Here is an 8,040-nt window from a genome sequence, read left to right as displayed (position 1 = left end):
CCACCTTTTCACATTGACTCTGTGTTCACCTCCCTTCTAATTATATTCTCTATTTTGTTTATAGGTGTGGGAAACTCATTTATTCAGTACATTTGCGGTGTTCTCCTGTAGGAATGAATGCCTTCCGAGCTGTACTCTGGGCATAAAAAGCCCACAACGTTTAGTTTCTACTTGTCGAGATTTGTTTCGCTGTTTCCTAAATGCTAAACCAACATTAGCCTTCCCCAGAATGGGGGAGTCTATGAATATTAAGTGCCAGTGTGACATAGATCAGTCAGGATTTTCAAATCCTAGAGTTTTTCTACCAGTAGCTAATGCAGGAGATAGGTGTAGGAGACTATTCAAATGTTGAGCCTGCCTGAAAACTCAGAGTGACCGATTATTATCAGAAAAAATAATTAAAAATATTTTTTAGAGCTCCACACCTTTAAGGTTAATGTCTCTAACTCCACAGGGACTGCAATAATTTAGTTGAGCGTGTTTCAATGACAGTAAAAGTTATTTATATTCAGAGGTTTAAATTAATTAGTTCCACATCGAAAAACTGATCTAAAACATGTGTTGTAATGTTTATTTAAGCTGATGCATTAAAATGGTTTCAACAAACCTACTACTACTTGTTGTAGTTTATATTTTATTCTTGAAAATAAATGATTTACTGGTCATGAAAATGTGGTCACTCAGGCCTCATCACATTTTTTAACTCTGCTAATGATCAGTCATCAAAGCTCAAAGTCAAAATGTAGCTGGTGTGTTGGACATATGTGCTTGAGTACATCATCAATGATCTTTTCCAAAAGTGTGTGGGCGAAGGGCTGGACCCCGGACCATGTGTGTAGGTGGTAGTTAACACAAGCACCATCACCCATCATGACTCGGTGACCTTCACCACAGACCAATCGGAGAGACCAACATTGGGAAATGTGACAAAAAATAGCTGATGAAAATCAGACTGTTGCCTTTTTGTGGTTCATAAGCAAATCTTATAAGAAACACCCGTGTAGTCCTCAGCTGGTTGACACTGTCATCAGAACACTAGGAGAGCAGCTGACAAGCTCAACTAGAGAGACTGGGTTTGCTCCATTGGAAGAGTAATGATCACCAGAGCCTCAAAGTGACAATAATCTCCTGTAACTTCATCTGGACAGTCTTCACCAGCAGGCACTGCTTTCAATATGTTCTGCATTATGATGTCCTCTCACCTAAACTCAGTTACTGTAACAGTAAAACACAGAGGCTCACGCTGATCTTGCAGATCCTGCAACTTTGCACTGTGCCTTGACACCTTAGCACTATGTTGTGAACTGGATGCTAACATTGACTTATTACAAGAGAGTGTACAGGCAAATGTATAATTATGCTCCTTTTGTTGCCCCTGTTGTTGTTGAAAATGTAATTATGAAAGATGAAACACAGCCTTCAATGAGATGGCTGTAAAATAGCATAATTAATATGGGCTTTTGCGAGAACAATCCCCGCTTTACGGGAGCCCCACGTTGGCCGTGAAATTAATTAAGTGTGCCAGGATTTATGGCCTGGGCTTGGAAATGAAGAGAATTAATCGTGGGCCGAAGATGGATGTTTGCTGGAAAATGATGATGCACAGGACTGTGTGTGTGTGTGTGGGGGGGGGGGGGGGGAACCTAACTGCTTTAGGGGTACTCTTAGAGGAGAATAGACAGTTTTGACACAATTACACACACCCAAACAACAGCTGGACCTGCAATAGGTTGAAGTTTTCGGGGGCAGCTTGAAACTTTTAACATCTTCAGCCCACCTGCATTGTTTCACTGTATTACACCACACGAGGCCCCAAGGTGGTGTTTGTTATTGGCAAAGTAAAGATTTCTTGGAGAGCCAAGCACAGCTGGATTTGTGTCTTTTGACTGCCGTGGATGATTAATGTTTAATTCACCATATCCTCCTTTATCCACTCCCCATTCAGGCAGATGAACACTGACCATGTAATTAAACACAGTTATGACAACTATAGTATAAACACAATTATGCAAGTACCGATTCAGAGATAACTTAATGAGACAAGCAGACAATTGTTAAGTTCATAGTTAATTTTTTTATCTTACTTTTTAAAAGATGTTTTGATTTGTACTTGACTCATCCATCCATCCATCCATCCACTTTCCTTCTAGTTCAAGCCATCATTCTCCTTAGTGACTCCAGTAACTAGGTCAACTTAAGAGCTTTTGCAATTGCTAATATCAACCCTGCCAGTCTAAAATGAAGAGGCAAAACTTGGCAGGACCAAGTTAACTGGTCCTCTCTATGGATGTTCATGGAGTTTGTGTTGATAGGGCCCCAAAGGTAGCATTAGTGTGGGGGCTGAGACTCTTCTAAATCCTGCCCTGAGGGCACCATGGAGACAAACAACTATGCACATGCACTCACACCTAAGGCCAGTTTAGTCTCCATTTGACACAGCATGTGTGCTTTTGGGCTGAGAGGAAATGCTGGAAAAACTGTAGAAAACACAGTGGAACTCAACATTTTCTTAGTTGCATCCAATCCAACTTCTCATTCATCAGAAATAACTGGGATTGAATAAATGAAAAGAAAAAAAAGATTGTGTATTTTGTTTGCACATGTGACGGTATAAAAGCAATATTCCATCAGATAAATTATAGTGAAGTAGCATTAATTTAATTAGGCCCATTGCTTTAGAACTGTGGCACTCAATTCTGGGCCTGGAGGGCCGGTATCCAGCACGTTTCAGTTTTAACTCTGTTTCAACACACCTGATGTCAATCAGCAAGTAACAAACAGGCTTCTGTGGAGTCTGATGAGCTGCCTCACAGGTGATTGAATTACTGAATCAAGTTTGTTGGGGCAGAGAAACCACTAAAACGGGCTGAATACAGGCCCTCCAGAAACAGGATTGAGAACCACTGCTATAGAAGCATTGAACACCACATAGGTTGAAATAATAAAATGTAAAACTCCAGTTCAGTCCATGTCTGGCCCAGCTGGTAACTGGTTTCCACATAGTCATATGACTTCCCACAGTGTCCTTAGACCCAAATCATGTCCTGCAGCAGAACGTCCCAACCCTCTTCCTGGCCCACCGTTCAGTGCGTGTTGTAATAATGGAAGGCTAATTACCCTCCTCCCCTGTCCCTGGATAGCGCCACAATGTCTGGGTTAGGTCTCTGTGTGGGATGGTTCATAGCGGTAATTAGCTTCACACACACACACACACACACACACACACACACACACACACACACACACACACACACACACACACACACACACACACACACACACACACGCGTACACTCACACAGACCAGACAAGATAAATGAAGGCTGGGTGGGTGTGTGTTGTTGGACACTAGATTGGGCAGGTACTCGGGGAGTGTCTTGGGCCTCCAGAGCATGTCCGCTCTGATAATTATGTGCATCCTGGTGTGTGTGTGTGTGTGTGTGTGTGTGTGTGTGTGTGTGTGTGTGTGTGTGTGTGTGTGTGTGTGTGTGTGTGTGTGTGTGTGTGTGTGTGTGTGTGTGTGTGTGTGTGTGTGTGTGTGTGTGTGTGTGTGTGTGTGTGTGAGCTTCTCTGCTGAGAAGGAGCTATCAGCCCCAAATTGCTGTCTCTTGTCTCATTGTCAGAGTGATTATGAAATATTGTTTAATTTCCTGGGTGGTAGGGCCCTTCGTGATATTGATGAATCGTGCCTTTTATTTCTTTATTCTCTTTATTGTCTAGTGCTTGGGTGTCGAGTGCTCATGCGCTCAAGTGTGTTGAGTGCTCTGCAGCCATCCGTGCGATTACAAAACTGTTACTAACACAATGTTCGTTGAAACAAAGATATTCCCAAGTCTGTCTTTGATTCATTTAAACATATTAAATAAAAGACGTTTACATTCACAATAGTTTAGATTAGTGTAATGTTCCCTTTTTTTACTACTTCCAGTTATGTACCCATTGATTTAAATTATGTGAGTAGTTTTTGTGTTCAAGTCTATTTAGTCATTTATTATTTAGTATTGTGGTAATCGATAGTAAATTAAGTAGGTTTTATGGGATCCTATTTTTCTTGCATGTTTTTATGAAAAAAGTAACTTAATATTAACTTTTCCTGGTAATCAGTTACCTTTATAATCTTGTAATGCGAGCACTAACTCAGTTACGTTTTTGATGAAGTAATTAGTAACTATAACAAATTACTTAGCATTCTTCCCAACGCTGTTCATATGTAGGTTCAGTTGGAATGTTTACTTTGTCAAGTGCCTTTACATGACTTGTTTGTGATTTGGTGCTAGACAAGTAAATAGAATAGAATAGAATAGAATAGAATAGAATAGAATAGAGTAGAATAGAATAGAATAGAACTGAACTGAACTGCATTGAACTGAATTGAATTGAATTGAAAATGCTGATGGAATTTTGGAAACTTGGTTGCCAGAGCCCCTTTAACATTGCATTTTTGTGTTATTCCATAGGATACGACCAAAGTCGTCATATTTTCAAATCACAAGGATATATATATATATATATATATATATATTATGTTTCTGCATTTGTTTTATTAAGACACTGAAAACCCTTCTTCAATTCTAACCCAGATGAAAAAGAGTTTAAGTGGAAAATAATGCATAATGTTTTAATATATTTCACAGTTTTAGCTTTGATTGCTCAAAATTCGACCTTTTTCATTCCAACTTGCATCCAAACCTGTTTACGTAATTTGGATGATTAATAAGATGTGTAGGAAAAGGAGAACAAAAATAGATAGTGCACTCTCCTTTTTAGAAATCGAGCAAGCCCGCTCATGAATGTGAGTGAGAGCGAGGGAGATGTAGGCCCACTCTAATTGATTATACCACTATCGACAGGGACCCAGAAAAACAGGCACTCACTTTCCTCTTGATTGAATTAAACACCTTTTATGGGACAAATCGATGGGATGGAGATTATGAGGGATGCTAGGGTGGGATAAAGGGGAGTGCAGAGCTTGGTGTTATAATATGTGGAGGTGAGATTTGCCTTTACTTTCTCCCTCACTGACTTACGCATACATGCAGGCTCAGTCGGAGCCCCAGCAGACAGGTGAGAGGTCTGATGCCATGTTGTAATTCAGGCAAATCAATGCTTTTAAAGCATTTAGCAATGCCTGGTGATGAAGTACAGTCAGAATAGGCCCGCCAAGCAATATACGTCCAGGACTCACATCAATCATAATAACAGGCTGAGACAGTGCAATGACGGGAACTCGGCTCGTCCATTCTCTCTTTTTATGGTTTGATCAAAAATGAATAGTAAAAGGAGAACTGCATGTCAAGCAGCCATTGAAAAGCAGGGGCATCAGCTTTAGTATGGTCTCAGAAGGGTCTTTTTGTTTCTCACGAAACGAAAGTCTGACTAAAGGTTCATGTTGTTCTTTCATTTGATCCAGAGTTTTTCTTCTCTGTAAGAAAATCACAAACTACTTGATCACTAATGCTAGTTTTGGCTTGAATGTGTGTGTCTGTGAGATGGTTACATGAGGTCAGATAACAGGACAGACTATTGTTACAATACATCAACTCATCTGTCTTATAGGACATAAACTACATTTCTACAAACAAAGGCCATTCAGGAAGCTAGTTACAAAAGGTAACATTAATAATAGCAGGTGCCTTGTGACAGTTTAGATGTGGTTGTTTCTACTAATGAAGGTCAAACTTGAAATGTGTTACAGATGATGTGAAATGTCCTAATGAATAAACAGCCAATATTGTTTATTTGGAAGGCGGGAATGCCAGTCTAGTTTCGTTAGGCTTGTGAGGCGAGGCAGAACTTTTTCAGCATTCACTTATTTAAAATGTTTATGAAATCACAATATAGACTGATCAAAACTAGATCCCACCAAGCTTTTATAAACCTTTTTCACAATTCTGCTATGTTTTCACAAGATGCTATGGACAACATGTGGTGTGATGGTAGTTGAAATAGTTTAAAAATGTGTGTATTTTGGTGCTAATGCTCTGAAGAAAATTTCCATTGTCTTTCCTCAAATTTGTGATGTACAAATAACTTAGATGAGAACAAAAGGCTTGAAGAAGAAGCAATAATTTAGTCCTTGCAGGTTTTGTTGAAGCCAGTGACTTTGTTTTACAACAAAAATGGAAACGTGCTCATAAGCAGGAGCAGATAAAAATCTCAAAAGTTCATCCTTCACCAAATAAGAAATGAGGCTCTGCTGCAAATCAAATCATGTAAAATCCAGTATTACAATCTGTGTGTATAAAATTACCAACAATTCAGCATTTTAGAATTAGAAATTCAGAGGGAACCCATTAAACAAGGTATAGGATCCACTACAGAACATGGAGTTAGAATAAAATCCAGCATAATAATTTAGTTTTTATTGCTTATGTAAATGTTTTTATGTCTTAAATCTATAAATTTAATATCCAGGATAATCTATGGTAAAAATTCATTTTCAAGTGTTAAAATTCCCTTAAACTTTGATTTGTAAATGACAAAGAAACACAATCGACTGATTTCAGAAAGCACAGCTGTAGCAGCCATGACAGCTGATCTGAGTGACATCATCCCCACAAAATCGAAACAATCAATACAAACCAGGATGTTGATCATCTTCTTTCTAATTAGTTCATAATCACCCACTCCTTGATTTTGATAGACTTGGATTGTGAAGACTGGCATATATGACCTCATGTGGCCATGGGGACACTCCCATCCCAGCCACTGATCCTAATAAGCTTCACATCCCAGACAGAGGATCCAGTTTGACCGCATTACTCAGCTGCAGCACCCTATCTCTGACCCCCACAAACCACCACACTCGCTTTTTGTGCAGCCAAACCAATCAGCGCCGCTGTCAACTCTGAACAAACCAATTAAAGTGTCTAATGAGCCTCTTGTATAACACCAACATGGCTATTAAAGAGCATTTAAAGATAATACAGGGGTATCAGGTGGAGGGCTCCAGGTTAGGGGGTGGTGTAGCTTATTAGTATTCAATCTACGTTTAGTTGCCATTAAGGTGACGTTCACAAGTGCCTCTGTAAGTGAATACAAGTGACCTGATGATTCACACGTCCATGACTTCATAAACAGCTTCCACTCAGATGAGAACCATTCCATCTCATAAAGAGCGCCTTAGCTTTAGTGATCGAAGGTTACTGCCTATGTGTATATACCTGTACCTTTGTTACTATTTTTCTTCAAACTATTCTCTTAAGTGTTTGTGCTGCTGTAACAAGTGAATTTCCTCATTGTGGGATCAATAAAGTCTATTCTATTCTATTCTATTCTATTCTATTCACTTGCAGACACAGATATACACAAGAACAGAGAATAAATTAAGTGCGTTTGAGAAAACAGTGACTTGACAGTATTACACAGGCACTCAATTTGATACCCAGTCATAATATTGCTAAGGGAACAGGCCCAAGGCGCTACTTTCTTTTATTAGTCATTCACTGGGATTATGAACACATTGCTTCCATTATACCTAAGAGAGAGGAGCAGGAGCCCTGTCCCCCCCGGGGACAGCTGAGTAACACACAAACATTAACATACACTCTATGACTAAATCTGATTTAAGACTCAAAGACCAGCACTCTTCTAAAACACACTACATCATTAACATGAATGCAAGCCTCCCTCTTCATTACAAAGCTAGAAAACAATCAATAAAGCAGTAAAACATATTCAAACTTTACATTACTGAAGGAATTTCAGTTAGAATTAAAACACTGTATTTGTTTTAGTTTGTGCTGTAGCCAGTCTCTTTCAGAATGGGTTGGATTGGAGGACAACATCTTGACCCATGCTGAAACGTTTAGAAATTGTGGAATGAGGTTAAGAAATCCAAACGAGCATTCTGTGCTGCAGCCTGCAGCTCATGCACGTTGGTGTCAGCTGTGATGCAATGAGGCTGATGGATGGCAGCAGGAGAAAAGATGGACACATGAATTAGATTTGTCATGATGCAGTCAAGATGCAGTAACCTTGCATTGATTCAGCTCGACGTTACCTGTGAATGATGATGAAATGTAAATCAATTAATAGCCG

This window comes from Nothobranchius furzeri, chromosome 15, assembly GCF_043380555.1.
Source record: "Nothobranchius furzeri strain GRZ-AD chromosome 15, NfurGRZ-RIMD1, whole genome shotgun sequence".
In the NCBI taxonomy this organism is placed as follows: Eukaryota; Metazoa; Chordata; class Actinopteri; order Cyprinodontiformes; family Nothobranchiidae; genus Nothobranchius; species Nothobranchius furzeri.
Note: the sequence above shows the minus strand (reverse complement) of the source record.